Genomic DNA, 21,256 nt, shown 5'->3' on the forward strand with positions numbered 1-21,256 from the left:
CTTAAGCATGCATGTAATCAAGCTATTGAGTTTGATGGGTACAAGTGCAATTACACAATAACAAACCAGATGGGTAGCATTAAGACTGCCATGTTAGCTTTTAGCCCCAGGAAAGACATTAATAGTTGTAACCTGTTTAAACTTAAAAAAAACAGCTGTGTAAGATCTGTAGATAACTACAGAATTCAAAACCAATCTATATACAGGCTAAAACCTCAGAGATTAGTATAGATTTATGTACTTACCTGTTGGTAAGAAGGAAATTAGAACTCTGATACATTTAAGTTTGACATTTAAGATTTTTGTCAGACTTTTGAAAGTAAGTATACAGAAAATAAGTTAAACTATCTTTAAATATTTAATTCAAATTCTTGTTTGTCTTGTACTGTTTAATAAGGGACCAGTTATATAAAATGTATATATTTTTATTGTACCTTTTTACATTTTTGTTATTGCTAAAAAGGGTAATAATTTGAACTGGTTATTATGTAATCTCATTTAGTTGATGTTCATAATGTATACCACTGAGCAGTATTTAACCACCACCCTAGAGACAATCTAATACATATTTCCAGGAGCCCACCACATATAAAAAAGTTCATTTGAATTAACCTGAGATCTTAAAAGTAAAGAACTTACACTGAGGTGAACATTGTCGCTGTCAAGAAAAATGACGTATCAGAAAGCAAGTGGCTTACAATTTTCTCTGGAGTGTTTTTTTCTAATAAAAATAGCTTTTCTTTGAATATTTTGAAGTCAAACATGAGAGGCAATCTGCACGTTTGTCAGAGTTTGAGAGTGTGAAAAATTGCTGCCTTAAATCATTTAAGCTGAAAAGCAACTTCTTCCTGCTGAGATAATTTCACATTGACTTACCGTGCAAGCCCTTCAGGCATTCCCAGCTCAGAGCAGAAGTTTTCAAGGTAAAAACATAGAGAGAGAACATGAGAGAAGCTGGGACAAGGATCAGCAGCAACTCCAGGCATTCAGGCAGATCTGACTTTGATTAATTGGAGAGCTGCTTTTCTATTTCCACATGTAGCGCCTGATGGAAAGGTAGAATGGACCAGGATACACAAACTTAGAGCTGACTCTGTTAGATATCAGCAGGCTTTGACATCCTCTGCAGAGCTTGCAGGATATTTGCTTAGGATGACTAAATTACTGGAGCACAATGTTAATTTATTCATGTCCAGGAAATTTATTAACAAAAAGGTATATATTATTTGGTTAGGCTTGCTCTCTAATCATCCTCAGTAGCTTGAAATACTTCTGCATCTATGCAGAATATGAGTGGTACTCTGAACACTGTAACTGTAAAAAGTTATTATCTGCTTACATTTCTGGTTATGATATGAGCATTAATATAGCCTTTGTGCTGAAAAGCTTTTATCATTGCTAAGACAATGAACCAGCATGCTTTGATAATTCCACATCCTGTCTTTTGTTTAAAACTAGAGTACTGCCAGGTTAAAAGAAAAAAGGGTTCAGCATGAAATAACCTCTGAATTCCATTGTTTGTTGCGGTATATTAGGTTTATGCATAATTACAGAGAAGCTTTTGGCAGACACTGCAATTGTGGGAGAGAAATACAGAAGAATATGTGGCCTTCAAAACTGGCTTGGAGAAAATACAGTAGCATAATAAAATAGTAAGTACAGTAGATAAGAAAGCAGACAAAGAAGCTGCACATTTTTATTCTGGGGAACTGTGGACATGTTACATGTAATATGACATAATTTTACTTATGACTTGTATGTACATTTTTTAATTCTGTATACATAATTAATTAACTTTTACACACATACTTGTATTAATAACACGTTACATAATAACTACCTTAGGACATTAAAAGAAAATCCCAGGGCGTTTCTCGAAAAGAGTAGGGGTGTAACCCCAGCATCCTGGCCAAATTTCCCATTGGCTCTTACCAATCATGGCTTCCTAATAATCCCCATCTATGATTTGGCTTCATTACTCTGCTCTCCTCCCCACTGATAGCTGATGTTTGGTGAGCGTTCTGGCGCACTATGGCTGCCGTCGCATCATCCAGGTGGGGCTGCACATTGGTGGTGGTGGAGGGGAAACCCCATTACCTGTAAAGCACTTTGAGTGGAGTGTCTGGAAAAGCGCTATATAAGTGTAAGTAATTATTATTATTATTATTATTATTATTATTATTATTATTATTATTATTATTATTAAATGCAGAATCCATAAAGAAAACATAATGACCCCTGGTGCATTGGAGACATTGTGACAGGTGCAGCTCCTCTCTGCTGCTGCCTGTGTTCAATCATGGTCAACTGTGACCTCAGAGCATATACAGCCCATAGACCAAAGGTCACATTCGGCCAGCGAAGTATTTTTATCCGCTCCGAGAACAGAGGACAGCGTCACCACTACATGCTTACGCGCAAGTGTGAAGTCAAATAACTTTTACCTCAGGTTCACTTGTTTGTTGTTCTTAAGTTTTTTTGCATTGTTTGTTTATGTATTTTACATCGAAATGTCAGGAGTTAAGACAAGAAAAGTTGACAAACTTTTTAATGCCATGTTTTTAATGAGAAGTGGACTGAAAACTATTTCATGATTGAAAGCAATAACAAAGCATTGTGCTTAATGTGCAGAGAAACCGTGGCTGTTCTCAATAAGTATAATATCCAAAGGCATTATAATACAAACATAAGTACTCAGACATGACTGGCAAAATGTGTTCAGATAAAGTAGAAACATTGAAGAAAAACTTAATTTATCAGCGTGAAATATTCACAAAGCGATCACAACAATCAGAATTCATTAATATCCAGATGTTCCATACCACTGTGAGGTTCGCTAGATCAGCAAAGCTAAAGTGCCAAAGAGATTTTCTTGAATTACACACAGAAATCGATATTATCATGACTCAGACCTATTAACTCTCTGACAGTGTTTGGTTATGGAAGGTCGCCTTTCTTGAGGATTTGACTGCATATATAAGTGAACTGAATGTGAAACTTCAGGGCAAAAATTCTCCCTTTTCGTATTTGTTATCAGATGTAAAATCCTTCAGACAAAAATTAATTATTTTTGATAACAGGTGGCAAATAGCATTTTTTTTTTCATTTTGCAACTTGTGAAAAGTACAGAAAGTACCAAATCTTTTCCGATTCCATTCGCTTTAAACGTGATTTCACAACTGAAGCAGCAATTTCAGGACCGTTTTCAAGATTTTGACAGTATCCCAGAGAACATAAGATTGTTCCAGAACCCTTTTGCAAGTGAAGTTGAAGATCTTCTGTATTGTAACGTCATGTATTGTCACACATCTTTGTTAAGTGCCTTGTGGCAACTTTGTTGTGAAAGACGCTATATAAAAATAAATTGAATTGAATCTTCAAGTTGCAGCTTGAAGAAATTGACCTTGCTGCAAATGACTTGTACAGGGATCTGTTTAAGGAAAATTATGTGTTATGCTTCTATAAATCACTGCTTGAATAGAGTTTTAAGAACATAAGAAAATTTGTTTGTAGAATGTTTTCTGTCTTTGCCTCCTCATATTTGTGTGAACAAACATTTTCAAAGATGAAATATGTAAAATCTAAATATTAAACATCACTCTCTGATGAGCACCTCAAGCAGATTTTGATCTTGGGGCGACAAAGTTTGAACCAGAATTTGAGGACATTCTGTCACAGAAGCAATTCCAAATATCAAATTAAATTTGTACATGTGTACAGTACGTGAATATTTCATTTAGTTCTATTTGTTCGTTTGAATATTACAAAATATGACATAAGGGTTTTTATTAAGGTTATTACAAGTGTAGATTGTGTTGTTTATTACGTATTCCTCTATCACAAAATCTCCCTGTCTACCAACCCTCCCAGTGTCTGGCCCTCCAGCCTTTCTTCCGAAGCAAATGTGGCCCTCTGGAAAAAAGGTTGGAGACCCCTGACCTAGACCGTGGAGAGCTACACTACAAGACAAGTTAATCTACTGTATGTTTCTAGTCAAATTATCACTGTAACATGTTCACGTCAGTACTTTTGCAACAGAAAAATTGGAAGTTGTATTTCAAATATGGCTCATTGCCATGCTGTACGGTACTGTTCCATTTCTAGATTTCCTCTTAGTGATACTGTACATGTATTAATTTCCAGTATCTCTCATGTACTTTTATGTGACATGTAACTCCTTCTGTACCTTAACCCTTCCTTTCTTCATTTCCTTTTAAATGGCCTCTTCTTTGGATTTTCACTGGGGCTCATCACCCAAACCTCATACTCAACCATTTGCAATAACTTCCAGTTGGCATTCACCAACTCCTTCCTTCACCCCAAACAGGATTACATTTCTTGGCACAGCAAATCTGGAGTATTCCGGGGAAAAAGTGCCTCATTATTGATCTCTCATGTCGGCATAATACCTCCACTCCTTGTATTAATAGCTTATTCCCAGTTCTGATTTATCAACGTTTCATTGTGCTGTTTATTTGATCTAAATGGTTGGCAGAAATGCTAAGCTTGAGAAAGCTGACATCACTTACATTTTTAACATTATGCCCATCGAGCCCAATTTCTGGTTCCTTTTTGAGGTGTGCCGGTAGAGTACATATTACTTTGCTGTCTGTCTCAATTTTGGGTACAGTAGCAAAACAACAACACATTTCAATGCTCTCTTGGAAGCCCTCTCTTGAATTATCTTTACCAACTAAAACCATGATTCTCATCAAGAACATCATCCATTCCGAACTCTCCAGGTCTTCAAGTCTCCAATTCTTCCATAAACTCCCTCTGTAACTCCGTCAGTTCTTTGTTTATCTGTCCCTTTCCATTTGTGCTCACGAAACAAACATTTTCCACCTCAAAAGATGCACAACAGACCAGTCCAGTCAAGGTATTTATATTCATTATTTCAAGCTTGATTCTACTATAAGCCATTATGAGTCTCTTTATTTCTATTACACCCTTCACTTATCCCAGTCAGACATTTTGGATGATACTCTGTTCATTAAGAAGAACAACAAGTACTTCCTTGCTACTGTTTCCCAGACCACCTACGCAGTGTGACAATCAAAGCCAGCATCAGTGCTGATCATTTTTCTTGTCACTCCCTCAGGATCAGCACAGTATCTTTCATTGCCCATGGTTTTGCCATGGCATTGCTTTCAAAACCCTTGGTAGGTGGTCTTCCCGTGCTTGCCTCACCTACATCTGGACCGCCCCCTGCCCCCTGCCCACTGTAAAGCTTGCAGACCTCAAACTCTGCCATTGAAGATCTCTGCATCAGTGTTATGCTCTTCCTTTACTTTCTTGTAGGGTTCTGTCAGCCTCGGTCATTCAACCAGGCTGCTTTTCCTTGAGCCAGCTAAGCAATTTTCTCACAGTTTTCACATAAGGAACAACGTTGCATTACAATTTCAGCTGGCACATTTCTTTAAGTGAGGATCTGAGTAATATGACCTTTCATAGAATGCTAGTGGCCAATAAATACCCAACATCTATTTTCATAGATACACAGATCTTACTGGACAATTATCTGTTACACAAGGCATTACTTTGAGTAAACGCAAATAATTCTTTGTAATGAAATAATTCATTTACAGCAAAGTAATGTATGCCATCAACTGTCACTTGATATTGTATTTCTGCTTGAATATTGTAACTTAAATATTATTTCTAGTTATTTTGTTCAGAGTAGTTTATAAATATTTAACATTCCCTTACTAATATGGTATGTGAGGTAAGGAGGTAGGTACAAATCTTAGCTTTATCACATTAAATTTAATTTGATAAACTTGTTGGTGTAGCCTAATATAAGTAGTTGATCTCAGTCAATTTCCATTGGCTTAAAGAGGCTTACAAATGAGATTCTTCAATATGCTGATTTGCTGTATTTGGACACCAACCATGTCTTATACAAAAACAGAGTGAGGACTTGCAATTGACCCATAGGAATAGCTAGTTATATGTGCTAACAACCCAACTTCATTTTCAATCTGTTTGGAGAAAAGGAGATCTAATTGACAACATAAAATTACAAAATGTAAATGTGAAAGTCAATCTGTTTCTGGATCATGCAAAATGTTTTAAATAAAACAATCACTAGGGAACTCTACACATCAACCCCACAATCCTTTTATTTGTTTGACATAAAAAGGTGAAAAGGTGGAATTAAATGTTAAATAAGGATATTAAACCCCCAGGAGAATTTTAAAAATTTGGCTTGAGCTTCTTTTCTCAAGCAAAGATTAAGATAAATATTAATCAAGGAAGAATAAAAATGTACTGTACATTATGTAATCGATTAAAGGATATATGAGTGCTTTAAACAGTAGGAAATATCAATCCCATGTGCCAATTTAACTACAAACATCAAAATGGGAGGATGTACAAAGGTAGTGTACTGTACCTGAAGTGTATTCAAGTAATGATCATATTTCTTAAATATTGTTGAATAAAATTGCATCACTGCCTGGAAATTCAATTAAAACAGACTAATAGTAACAAAGAATCACAAAATAGATTGTGATTACACAGCACAACCTGAACACACTACAGAAAGAGTGAAAGATATACCTTTTAGTTGTAACAGTTGTCTTGGCTTTGGGTCTTGGACTAGCATTCTTCAAGACTCCTCTCCTGAAGCTTCTCATGGAATTTAGCCTGCGTACCAACAGGGAGCGTGACGTGAATGCTGATCCATGGAAATCACATACTGGTCACAGATTCACAGAGACAGCAGAATGCTATCATCACTGGAACTTTGGAACACTGGAACTCCACCCGACTCCCCTTGCTACCTGTCCCAAACATTATTCCTCAACACATCCAATGACTCACAACAACCCACAAGATGCTAAAAAAGGTCCAAAACTCTCCTCACCTGATATTACACTAGGATATATTAATTTACCGAAGACACATCGGCCTTCAAAAAAGCCAATCTAGAAAACCCGCCCCAGCAAAACTTCAATGCAGATTCCACCTGGGCTCAAGAATAGGAATCACTAGACTTAACAATCAAGCACCTCATCACATGATCTACCCAACAACCTCCCACCTTTCATCTCCCAAGAAAAGAGTGTCCCACTCTAAACTGCTTTAGGACTGGTCATGTTGCATGTCTTGCCAATCACTATAGATGGGGGATCAGTGCAATGTCTCTATCGTCCTGAGGGATGAAGCAAACTATGCACCACATCCACAGATTTAGAGGAAGAGTACTGTACACAGCCTCAGCACAGCTGGTCAAGAATAAGCTCAACTATATTGTAGCTTGGCTCAGGGACTTTTCGTTAGCTACATCAATGCGATAACAAAGACATTGTGTCTTATTTTGAGCAAGCTACTGTGCCTAATGTCTAATGATGTAGATAATTATACTGTATATCATAATGTAGGCACTTTGATCACAGTTTACACACTTTCTATGCCAAGATTAGTTGGTTTGATTGATGAAATACTGGGATGTTTACATGGAATAATTTTTAGTTATAACATTAATTATAAAATAGATTTATTCCATGCTGAAAAAAAGAAGAAAGAGAACACAACGTTTCGGCCGTGGAGCCTTCTTCAGGTGTGACACCTGAAGAAGGCTCCACGGCCGAAACGTTGTGTTCTCTTTCTTCTTTTTTTCAGCATGGAATAAACCTATTACTTGTTCCTTTGCAGCCTACTCTTGTTTAAACATATCAACAAGTTGTGCTATAGATTTGTAATATTGATTAATGCCAAAGAACACACTGGGAAATTTCTTGATTTTTGTTTTTTTGTGTGTGACATCTATTTCTGTACAGTTTGTCCTAGTCTTGCTGTTATTTTACTGATTTACTCTTTTTCTCTATATATTGGATATATAATGTATAAATTTTCTATATATGCAAGTACCTTATACTGTATGCAGGCATCAGCTAAGTAAATAATAATATTAAACAGATAGACTTTCTGTTAAATCATTCAAAGATATAAACTAAATTAGGAAAATAAATTGAGGATTTTGAGTATGGATATGCTATGTCACTATTTGTTTTTAAATGCAAATTTAACAAGTTAATAGTAGGAAAAATGCAGTAATAAATTGTTTATTTTTTGTCTCATATTGGATGTTTTTCCTCTTTAATTGTTTTGCTCCATTCATTGTGCCTCTTTATACCATGCTGTTTATGACACCACCCTTGTTTATAACCAATTCGATGCCGTTCCTAGACTGTGGTTGTACAGTTAGCACAAATAATGTGAAAGCTGGAGGTCGGTAAGACTGTAACATTTTGCCTTTTGCATTTGTTTGAAAAATCTCATCCTTCAGAACTGAACTTAGTCTAACCTCCTTCATACAGATGGCACAAATGCATTATTCTCTTGAAAAGTGGGTCATTTTATTTCCTTTCTTTTTGTTTCTTGATTTACAGCAGGCTTTATATTCAACAGGATAAGTCGCCTCATCACCTGTGCTCAATCAACTCTCTTGCTAATGAGGTGAGTTAGTGCTCATGCAACAGCCAAAAGTTACTCGAGTGTAACACACTGTCAGTCACGAATGATGAATTAATCAGACCATAGAAAAAAACATATAATCAATATTGAAATCTTTATGCTTTTTTCCCCCAAAATCATATATGCATAAACAGAGAGATACTGTATGTTTCTTTGGTACACAGTATTTTTACACAGTCAGAAGTTGATTTCAAGGAAGTATTAATTATTTACTATATATTTTAATGTAATTATTAAATTATATTATAATAATATATTATTAACATTTCTATAAATGTTTACTGATTATTTCTAAAAATGGTTGAAACTTAAAAAAAATTTAAACTGCTGTTTTAAAATTAGAGATGTTTGCTTTCTCCTTAAGACAATGTTTATCAACAACATGTTTGGGATGTTTTGTTCCAGCATTTAACCATATTTAGTAAAAGAGGCTGTTTTTTTTCACACAGTTCCAGACCCTGCATTTACTGAGACAGATTTGGGGTGTTTATTTAATAATTTAACTTATGTGAATTAGGCTACCAATAGGGACCTGTGTTTATGATCGTAATCCCTTTTATTGTAAACCAACATGTTAACATTACTGCAACATATTCTTCAGGCTTTCACATTGTCCCACTCAGATAAATTAACCACCAGTTTTACTTTGTTGAAACAAAGAAACAGAGTTTTCTATCATATACATTGGCAGATTTAACTGAAATAATCATTGTGCTTGTTTTTGTCTAGAGAGCATCATTCAGTTTCAAAAGAAAATCTACAAAATCACCAATGCATAGGAACACACTACAGTGTGAACAAAATCTTTGCACATTTGTGAACTTGCACATCTATTCAATTAATACCTCTTCTCACCCAATAAAACACAAGCTTTCATTCTTTGAGATTTTGTAATTCGCATTACAAGTCCCTTGGTAGAGTGCCTTGTTTAGACTCCTGGAATAATGCCCAGTTTATTCATAGGTAATTGTTTCATGGATGCACTGCTCAGTTGATGTTCTGTTTGTATAGATTTTGAGATGAAAGGCATTGCAAACTACTGTACCAGCTGTAGCCAGGATTCTTTCAGTGTTCTGTATTTAAAGACAATAATTATGCTGTTTCACTACAATATACAGTGTGCTGTGCTTTATACTGTAAGTCGATTTAACGTCACACACATATCAAGCGTAACCTTACTCTAGAGTTTTTGAGGAAAGTCCCATTTAAGAAAGTGTGCTGCCCAGCAGGAAATTCAAGAAGTATGGTGCTGTCACCACTTCCTAAGAATCATCTTTCTCTTTGTTTCTGAGACTAGTAACAGCAATAAGATTTTTGGACAATCTTCAATTTAACCTCTAGTGACAACTGGAAATGCCTCTGCACAGCCACACATGTAGAGATTTACATTGCTCTTTTCTGTTCTCGAAAAGTAAATGTCATTTAGTTCTTTGTTGAAGCACTTTAATTAGTGGGGTAAGGGTTAATAAATTCCTCCCTGTTAAGGAGAGCTAAAATTCTCCAGAGAATTGGCACTTTTAATATATTCCCTTTTCACAGCTCTGTCACTTCCCTTCAGCTTTAAGGTTGATCTCTCCCTCCATATTCCCACTGATGTCTAGGATCAAGAGGTATTTTTTCCTAACAGGCTGTTTGTCCCCAGCTTCTCTGATACATTTCGGAAGCATGCTTCCCCAGCAGCTTTCCCACTCCTGGAGATGTGAAGGAATCTGCAGGAAAAAAGAAACAAGACTGGAGCTTCATGTAGAAATGGAAATGTTTTTATTTATTTATCAGAAGGTCTGCTGTAAACACCATATTCTCATGGATTTCATGACACTAGTGTGCAATGCCAAAGCATAGTTTCAGGAGAAAGAAGATACACACAGTAAGGACAATACAATTTAAAATAGATACTGTACACGAGTTGTGTGTATACAAAACAAATTCAATATATATTTACTGTATATTTCTCTAAGTGGAAGCAATAAGCTGATTGAAGTAAGTCATTCCTGTGATGGAATTGTATTTTTTCCCTCTAGGTTTAGAAAATGGTCTTTTCTAGCAGAAATACATCTTAAATAAGAAGATTCATATGCCTCTTTAAGAAGAGGCCAATAAAGGATTTTATACATTTTAATTCTCTTTCTGTTACATTTACAGTGCAATAAAAAGTAATAGACCATGCAAATTGTCTTATTTGACAAATAAAGTAGTAAAACACTGAAACTGTTGCCATTTTATATTAGACGTAGGAACTTAATTGGAAGGAAATAGCCACTACTAGGGCGTTTAATTTGACCTCCCTTAGACAGCATGACTACCTCAAAGGCCAGAGTTTTAAAATTGTTTAGCTCTCTCAGGATATTCTTTCAGATTTTCTGTAATATATATTCCACAGTTCATCTCATTATATCAACTTTTTCCACATGGACTGTAGATTTCAACACATATGAACTCATAAACACATAAGTCAAGCACAGAGATCAATGGTGACAATTCCTTTTTTGGGTAATTCTTTTAACTGTTGTGATGCAAGACAAAATGTAGAACAATGAAAGACATCCCTTCTCCTCTCACCTCTTCATGCAGCCAATACATATTTGGACCCAAAATAGTATTGTCTTCAGTCAAGGTACTCATTAATCAAATATGCAGAAATATTAATATATGCTGTAATAAATTTAGGTTGACAGTCTGGGAAATACTGACTATGATATATCCCATACTGACACCCATTGTTAGAACGAGTGTAGGAGAGAATGGAGGTTAAATGGAGATATTCTAACATTAAATAATTAAAGTTAATGAAATGCCCCTTACAGTCAGGAAGAATTCCAATTGTGGCTATGTGGTACCTTTGTTTCCCACCCTGTTTAATTGTGGAATAATAAGCAGGACACAAACGTGAAAGACAAATGTTTTTTTTTTTCAGTGTTTACAAGCTACAGTAAATACAATATGCAGCGGCAAATATCAACAAATGATTTGCAAATACTGTGAATCCCTGAGTCCACGCCCTCTACAATTCCCTCCAACAGAGACAAACGTTAAGGCCAAATTATGGAGAGACAGTTGTTCAGGGAGGCGGTGCATTTTTCTACGTACTGTATATAACAAAAGACACTCCATAAGACCCTCTATAAAACCTATACTAAACCAGATGAACCATGTCTCTAAAACAGCATCCATGTCCATACTGTACAGCATCCTAGAGACAAACGCTCTACCTGGCTAGTACTAAAAGGGGAAAAAAATCATTCAAATATGAAAACAACAGCCCTTCTCCCTAAATATACAGTGGTGTGAAAAAGTGTTTGCCCCCTTCCTGATTTCTTATTTTTTTGCATGTTTGTCACACTGAAATGTTTCAGATCATCAAACAAATTGAAATATTAGACAAAGATAACACAAGTAAACACAAAATGCAGTTTTTAAATGAAGGTTTTTATTGTTAAGGGGAAAAAAATCCAAACCTACATGGCCCTGTGTGAAAAAGTGATTGCCCCCTAAACCTAATAACTGGTTGGGCCACCCTTAGCAGCAACAACTGTTATCAAGCGTTTGCAATAACTGGCAATGAGTCTTTTACAGCGCTGTGGAGGAATTTTGGCCCACTCATCTTTGCAGAATTGTTGTAATTCAGCCACATTGGAGGGTTTTCGAGCCTTAACCTCTTTTTTAAGGTCATGCCACAACATCTCAATCAGATTCAGGTCAGGACTTTGACTAGGCCACTCCAAAGTCTTCATTTTGTTTTTCTTAAGCCATTCAGAGGTGGACTTGCTGGTGTGTTTTGGATCATTGTCCTGCTGCAGAACCCAAGTGCGCTTCAGCTTGAGGTAACGAACAGATGGCCGGACATTCTCCTTCAGGAGTTTTTGGTAGACAGCAGAATTCATGGTTCCATTTACCACAGCAAGTCTTCCAGGTCGTGAAGCAGCAAAACAGCCCAAGACCATCACACTACCACCACTATATTTTACTGTTGGTATGATGTTCCTTTTCTGAAATGCTGTGTTACTTTTATGCCAGATGTAATGGGACACACACCTTCCAAAAAGTTCAACTTTTGTCTCATCAGTCCACAGAGTATTTTCCCAAAAGTCTTGGGGATCATCAAGATGTTTTCTGGCAAAACTGAAACGAGCCTTTATGTTCTTTTTGCTCAATAAAGGGGGGGCAATCACTTTTTCACACAGGGCCATGTAGGTTTGGATTTTTTTTCCCTTAATAATAAAAACCTTCATTTAAAAACTGCATTTTGTGTTTACTTGTGTTATCTTTGTCTAATATTTCAATTTGTTTGATGATCTGAAACATTTCAGTGTGACAAACATGCAAAAAAATAAGAAATCAGGAAGGGGGCAAACACTTTTTCACACCACTGTATACATGTTCCCTTTAGTACTCAAGAAAACCCTGTTAGTATTGTTGCCCTGTAAGAAGGTGGAGCTCTACACAGCACTTTTGCTGCTTCATTTGCAAGAGAGAGAGAGACTGAGGGGCTGGGGAGATCCCCACTTCCAATGGATCTCCTAGGCTGTTCCCTTTACCTGTTCCACCTCAGTGACTGACGTCCGATTGGTGGGTGGTTTCCAAGGTCACGCTAACAATTCCCAGCCTGCCCTCTGGGGATTTTCCAACCTGCATGGTTCTCTCAGACTTACTCAGCAAGTGACCATCCTGTGCCATTCATGGTGTCTGAGAACAATGTTCTTCCATTGTTTGAGCCTGAGTGATAACTGGCCTGTATTGGTTAAATGGTGTCAGAATGTTTAATGGATGTTATAATCCATATTGGATTATATGAATTATTCTGCTGCTGTATATAAGCAATATATACTCTATATACAGTATACAGTACAATACACTTTAACAATAAGTGGATGACTTCTGTAACAACATTCCTTAAAATTCAAATGCAATCAATATAGGAACATTACAGTTTGGTATGTTTGGATCAGCATTATTTACCAGTTTGTTTTAATTTTGTGTTTTATGAGTTTCAATGTACCAGTTAACTACCACGTCTCAGACTGGATCTTTTTTCATGCATTGTTCACGTACAGTATTTTCAACTGAATGCTGAAAATAATTATTGACCTACAGTATGAGGCAAAAGCATGGCATGAAGTATGTTTAAAAACAAAACAAGTAAATGTGTTAGTACTGTATGTTCAGAAAAAACTTGAAAAATAAAGTTGCAGCAGAGAGGATCTGCAGAAAATGTTGAAACCATCAGAGTACATCAGAGTAAAATCTGTAGGTTATTGTTTTGTTTCCCTTCACTACAAAATATTTATTCATTAACAACATGGCATTCCTAGAAGAATATTAATTGACTTGCCACAGCATCCGCTAGGAGAGCTATAGATGCGTGTTCTCTAACAGTTACTGTAGGTGAAAGTGGCAGATTATGGTACTGTACTGTACGTATATACCAGGGGTCTCTTTTTCCTGAGGGCCACATTTGCTTCGGAAGAAAGGCTGGAGGGCCAGACAGTGAGAGGGTGGGTATTCAAGGAGATTTTATAATGGAGGAATACGTAATAAATAACACAATCTACACTTGTAATAAATTTAATAAAAACCCTTATGTCATATATTGTAATATTCAAATGAACGAATAGAACTAAAAGAAATATTCACATACCCTGTACATGTGTACTGTAATAATTTAATGCGATATTTGGAATTGCTTCTGTGACAGAACGTCCACAAATTCTGGTTCAAACTTTGTCGCCCCCAGAATCAAAATCTGCTTGGTGGTGTTTGATATTTAGGTTTTACATATTTTATCTTTGAAAATGTTTGTTCACACAAATATGTTGAGGCAAAGACACACAAAAAATCCTAATGGTCTTAAAACTCTCTTCTGGCAGTGATTTATGTCATATATTATGTCATATATTGTAATATTCAAATGAACGAATAGAACTAAAAGAAATATTCACATACCCTGTACATGTGTACTGTAATAATTTAATGCGATATTTGGAATTGCTTCTGTGACAGAACGTCCACAAATTTTGGTTCAAACTTTGTCGCCCCCAGAATCAAAATCTGCTTGGTGGTGTTTGATATTTAGGTTTTACATATTTTATCTTTGAAAATGTTTGTTCACACAAATATGTTGAGGCAAAGACACACAAAAAATCCTAATGGTCTTAAAACTCTCTTCTGGCAGTGATTTATAGAAGTTTAACAAATCCTTTTCCTTAAACAGGTCCCTATATAAGTCTTTCGCAGCAAGGTCAATTACTTCAAGCTGCAAACTCAGGCTGAAGGTCTTCAACTTCAACGGTTCTGGAACAATGTTATGTTCTCTGAGATGCTGTTAAAATCTTGAAAATGGTCCTGAAATTGCTGCTTCAAATGTGAAATCACGTTTAAAGTGAATGGAATCGGAAAATGTTTGATACATTCATTTCTGTACTTTTCACAAGTTGCAAAATTAACAAAATTGTTAGTTGCCACCTGTTTTCAAAAATAATTAATTTTTGTCTGAAGGATTTTACACGTGACAGCAAATATGAAATGATAGAATTTTTGCACTGAAGTTTCACATTCAGTTCACTTATATGTGTAGTCAAATCCACAAGAAAGGCGACCTTCCATAACCAAACACTGTCAGAGAGTTAATAGGTATGAGTCATGATAATATTGATTTCTGTGTGTAATTCAGAATATCTCTTTGGCACTTTAGCTTTGCTGATCCAGCGAACCTCACAGTGGTACTGAACGTCTGGATATTCTCTCAATTTCAGATAGGACGTTTTTAAACTGACGATGATTAAGGGAGGACGTTTGTATAAAATTCACTGCCTTCACAACTACATCCATTGCTTCAGATAATTGTATATTTTTACTGCTCAAAGACTGCTAATGAATGATACAGCACAGAATAATTGTTTTTTCCCAGGTCTTCTGTGCGATGTGTAATTGTATTAGCTCACATACTTATTTGCTCGAACAAAGCAACTTTTTCTGGACATACAGTAGTTTATCAGCAGCCTTCATAATGCAAGTTTTTATATCAGTAAATGGTTTCCCTGCCTTAGCTATGATTATCGGCTATTTTGAAACTTGCCCTTACAATGGATTCTGATTGTTGTGATCGCTTTGTGAAAGTTTCATGCTGATAAATTAAGTTTTTCTTCAGTGTTTCTTCTTTATCTTATCATATTTTGTATCAAGTCTGAGTACTTCTGTGCTTCGTATCATAATGCCTTTGGATATTATACTCCTTGAGAACAGCGACGGTTTCTCTGCACATTAAGCACACTGCTTTGTTATTGCTTTCAATCATGAAATAGTTTTCGGTCCACTTCTCATTAAAAACACGGCACTCTTCATCAACTTTTATCTTTTTTGCTCCTGACATTTTGATGTTATTTGATTTCACACTTGCGCGTAAGCATGCAGTGGTGGCGCTGTCCTCTGTTCTCGGGCTGGATAAAAATACTTCTGCGGGCCATAGGTTGGAGACCCTTGGCACAATATATACTGTAGCAGTGGAAAGAGATAACACATTCTGATGTCATCAAATCTTAGAGGTGCCCAGCCAGCCGTTTGTATATCTGTTCTTCCCAAACAGAATGGCACTGCACATATGTTTTGCAATGAACGAGAATTCCTCAGTGTTAGTGTGGCAGTCTCGATCTGAACCTGAGACCTCTAGGTTGTGCGCCTCGTACACTCTGAAAAGAGTCTGTAAGCAAAAACAGTATAAAAGACATCAAGAAAACAATACTTGGTATCATGTTTGTAAATACAGGCATGACACAACAGGAAGGTTTCCTTACAAACTTTATTTTCTATGATGTACCTACAATACACAACGTTGTACATCTAATTAGGTTTAGAAACTGTCTCCTCTATCCCACAGCAGAGAATGAGGGATATGTACAGTACATGGTCTTCCAATACGTCAAGGTGGAGTGGCTTTCGCCATTTAACATACTGCAAGCTCCATGCCAACTCACAGGTGAGAAGCCTGGCCATCTGATCCCAACCCTACTCTGGTAGCTATACCAGTTGTGCTCCACTACTTAGGCAGTCCTTGTCACAGCTGAGCATGGGCATTGTTGTGGGAAATCCTTCATGAAAAGAGCAGGACACAGTCTTGTTTGGATTCAGTTGTTTTATTGAGCTTAATAAAGACATCAACGCACATTGGGTCTGCCCCGCAGAACAGACACCTTGTAAGAAGTTTCCTACCCTTATATACAGTATGATCTCAGAAAGACGTTTTGTTTCATCACTTCATGGGTATTCGTCTTGCCCTTTGATATATAGCATGGGTAGACCTGCTAAGTCCTGTCCTTTGATATGTAGTGTAAATGTTGGAGCTGCTTAAGATATATGTTAAGACAGCCGACATATTACACTATGTGTTTGAATTAATACTGTAGTGTTGGATACAGATATATTATATATATTTTCTGTCAATAATATATATATATATAAGTGTATTATGTTCTACTCCAGGCATGATCAAGGACTAAATTGGCAACATCTGGGTCATAGGCCCAATTTTTGATTTTATACAGAGTTGAGGAAGTACGTCTTGGCACTCTGTGTCTTGTATTAGTACCATTTGCAAACAAGTGTCTAATAAGCATAATAAGCATGTAATTGACTAAATGCAGTTTAGAAAGCAATGCTTACTACACTTATAAGTCATTTCCTACATTTCAGAAACAAGAAAACAACATGTGAACACTGCATGTGTACTTTCTCTATGGATACGTATACAAGAATTTAAATGTCCTCAGTAGGACAGAAATTATATGTATTGTTGTGCTGTGATTTGGTTATAGCAAAAGTATTGCATTATCATAATCAAGTAGGTTAGAATTGCAACTTGCATGAAAACACTGGCATGACCTCAATTGGCACTCAGATAAAGTATTCATGTAGCTTGCAAAAACTACATAGCAGGGGATTTTAAAGAGACCTCACAGGTGCAGTACATGGAGAAGATAAGATTCCTTCATCAACAGCCCAGAGGGTAGCTTTTAGTATCAATGTCTCATAAGGTGTTAAGTGTCCAAAAATGAAATGAGCATTTTTTTCATAGTTGTGCACTTTTATTTGGTGTACGAACACCTTCATGATACTCACTTTGTGGTATTGGTTAATATCCATGCAAAAAAAGATTTTATTTGTAGCCATACAGCATTTGCCCATTTGTTCTTCTAAAAAATGCTGTTCAATTGTAAATGAGACCTACAGTATGCATATCACTCTCGGGGATTTGTGGCACTTGGGATGAGACATGTACAGTACCTAAACATCAGATACTTCCACGGAGTACAGTAAACATGCCATTTCACTGAAATACTGGGTTGTACTGTACCTGGACCAAATGGCTTTTACAACTGTGTGATTTTAGCAAGAGTGAACAGTTAGGTGTGTTTTCTTTTTACCTTTTCATACAGGCATTTTTAAGATATGTCATTTCTTATATGAGAATGAGCTACAATGAGGAACTAAACAATTTCAGGAGCTTCTCATGTGTACTAACACACTACAAAGGCCCTTCAGAATGCTTTCCTTTCACCTTCTCAAAGCAAATGAAATATTGCCTGCTGTTTTGCACATCTGTGAATGTCAAACATGGGGGAAAAACCTTCTGCGGAAATTCTCCGGAAACTCGTCATAAATTATTTCCTTTGAAATGTATAAATAAATAATGATTTTTAACATTTTTTTGCACACACAGTTTTTGATGTTATACTTATGTTTCAAGTTATTTTATATTACGTATACAGAAAGCTTATGCTTCATAATGAATAAAACATGCAAAAAAACATTGGTCTGTCCACAGTTCCTTGGAAGACCATGTGTTTGCCAACAGGGGATGCAAAGCAGATATGGTATGAAGAGTATCAAGAGTATGAAAGAAGCAACATGTCATTCTGCTGTAATTACTGGGACTGTGAAATGCAGTTGCTCATACCTGTATGATTCACTGGTTGTGTAAAGAGTGCCCATGTGTTATGTGGCAAAACAACTCGCTTCCTGGATTGTCCCTTCAGAGCCCACAAGGTGAACATCTGACATCTGAGCAAGAGAATAATCATCAGCTTCATTATACTAGTTTTTCATGAGTTCTATTAAAAAAATCTCAAATTACTGCACAACAGGACACATGTAATACAAATAAGAGAAATAAAAAGAAATAGAAAAAGGAAAAATATAGCTAAGTGACGGGTAAAACAAAATTGTTATGTTTACCCTATGTATACATTATAAGATTTAATGGACAGATAGGTCTTTAAATGGATTTTAAAAATGTCGATAGTTGTGGGTTCTCTAACTGATTGGTCAGTGAGTGCTGCAGACGGGGTGCTGCACAGGAGAACTCATTGTGTGGACTCTGGCCTTTGATATAAGCAAATTCTACATTAAAAGTCAGACTATACTAATGCAATGAGTAATTAAAATGGGCTGCCGGTAGACTGCTCAGTGGCTTTTACAGTACATGGTCAGAACCCTGAAGTCCACTTTACATTTCACAGGGAATTTACAAGCACAGTATTTATGTGCTGATACAGAGCATTTTTAATTGGCACATTAGCCACAGAACTCTGGACATACTGAAATGTTATTTAATACCTTAGAGGATAGTCCAGTAAGTAAGGAGTTAGAGCAATCTATTTTTGTTTAAATAAAGGCATACGTCAAAATATCTTAGATCATTCTGTAGCAAGCGTGCACTGTATTGTTGTGAAACTCATAGTAGATACTGTACAGTACATGGGATTACATCCTTAGGAAATTTCAAAAGGGTTAATGGAAAACTCAACAGACATTCAGTGCATTGTAGTACTCATCTCTTTCCAATGATGTGCCATCAGAATTTGTATACTCAAACTGAAGACTTATGGTTGAATAAGGAAAATGTCAGCAAAAACTCCATAGAAAAAGCAACAACAAAAATATGTTGGTTGTATACAGTGGGTAGTTATTCAACTAATTGAATTCCTGATGGAAACATATTTAGCAAGTCAGTTTTGATAGGTACCTGCACCAATTTTGCACATTAGGATGGTGCAATTTTCAACCTATTCTTTTCACAAGTTTGCTCAAGGTCTGTCAGGTGAATTGGGGATCACTGATGGACACCAAGATTCCATCATGATTCAAGATTTACCAAAGATTTTCTGTCAGATAAGGTTTTTCTTAAAAGTATTCACTTTATAAATAGTGTATACAGTACATCACTCAACAAAATAGAACATTGTTGAAAGAGATTAAAAATTGTACAAGGCACTGTACCTCCAATCTTTAAGGAATGGCAGTTTTTTCGCATGTTTTTCATACACAAGACTTTAACCTAGCCATGGTATATAGCAGCAGCCATAAGGAATGAAAAATGCAACAGCAGAAACATCTCAATAGGTTTAGAGGAAAACCTCAGCTATAAAATGTAATGGTTTAGTCATTTGTGCTAATCAATTAGTTATTAAGTTGTTATGAAGCATTTAGGCCTGGTGTCAAAATAAAAACATCAGAAGGGAAAAATTAAAATTAATGAAAAATTCAATATGTTTACATTTTCAATGCATTCAGTATTGCTTTAATCTTGTTATAATTTGAAATGCAGGTCTTTAGACTTAAGCAGTTTGGTTTGTTGGTATTTAGCTCACATGGGCAGGAATATACTGAAAAATAAGTGAAGTCATGCACTGAATACAAAGTTAGATATATATACAACTTTGAAATGCAGATTTTTTTCTACAGTTTATATTTTCTCAATCTTGGTGGTTTTGAATTACAAACTGTACATGACTTATTTCTAAAAAAGACGCTACTCCAAATGATACTTTCTGGATATATATATTTTTTTGTTTTATTTTTCATGAAAAAAATAGAATTTTTGTATTTTAATTCTGACGTACTTGTCTTGGAATAAAGACACTATTGTTAAATCTTTGAATAACCTACTACAACTAGGCTTGAATTTGTTTTTTGTCTCTTCTGTAGGTTAATGGTCTATTTCATTGAATTTGTTTTAGAGGTTCGTGCTCATACTGTATGCTGTATGTACAGTATGTTGTATGTTACTTAGTTTTTACATTGTACTGTATGTTCACTCCAATGTTCTCACTTGCTGTAATTCTGTTTCACTTTTGTGCAATCTGTTTTCTGTCTTTACTTTCTGAAAAAAAGGTACACCTCTAAGCACAGTCTTGCTTTATCCTTTTGTTTTCCTTTGTTTTGTGCTGGTACCCTTATAACGCACCTCCCCCCACTATTTGTAGGTGGAGCTCTGCAACTGGCACAGATGTTAATGCTGCTGTCTCGCAACATTGGGGCCCAGGGTTTAATTTAAGCTCTTGGGTGCTATCTGCATTGAGTTTGTATGCTCTCCCCAAGTTCATGTGGGTTTCTTCCAAGTCCTTCAAATTCCTCCCACAATCCAAAGACATATCAGTAGGTACTGTAAATTGGCTTCTGGGAAAATTGTCTCTGGTGTGAGTGTGTGTGTACAGTATGTGTCTGCCTGTGATGGACACGTGTCCCAGCTAGAATATATCCCACCTTGCGCCCTTTGCTTGCCAAGATAGGCTCCAGTTCCCTCATGACCCTGAATTGGGATAAGTGTTAGAAAATGGATGGAGGGATGAAAGAATGTGTGAAAGCTAGTTAAAAATTAACCTTACTCGTCAATACGCACTTTAAAATAAACCAGGATTTAAATATTACACCGTTGTTAATACCTTTGAAAAAAAAAAAGGGATTTTTGATTGACATGAAAGTTTAAATCTGTCAGCCACGAACT

At 36.1% G+C, this 21,256-nt stretch overlaps 1 long non-coding RNA gene across 1 annotated transcript in view; it reads left to right on the forward strand.

Moving 5' to 3' along the window:
* Positions 1-21,256, forward strand: part of LOC148654959 (uncharacterized) — a 105,686-nt gene that overhangs the window by 71,080 nt on the left and 13,350 nt on the right. Inside the window, exon 4 of the long non-coding RNA XR_015941402.1 lies at positions 8,397-8,463. This is a non-coding gene — a long non-coding RNA (uncharacterized LOC148654959). The remainder of the gene's footprint in view (positions 1-8,396; positions 8,464-21,256) is intronic.

Source organism: Lepisosteus platostomus, chromosome 9 (genome assembly GCF_059453375.1).
Source record: "Lepisosteus platostomus isolate fLepPlt1 chromosome 9, fLepPlt1.hap1, whole genome shotgun sequence".
Lineage (NCBI taxonomy): Eukaryota > Metazoa > Chordata > Actinopteri > Semionotiformes > Lepisosteidae > Lepisosteus > Lepisosteus platostomus.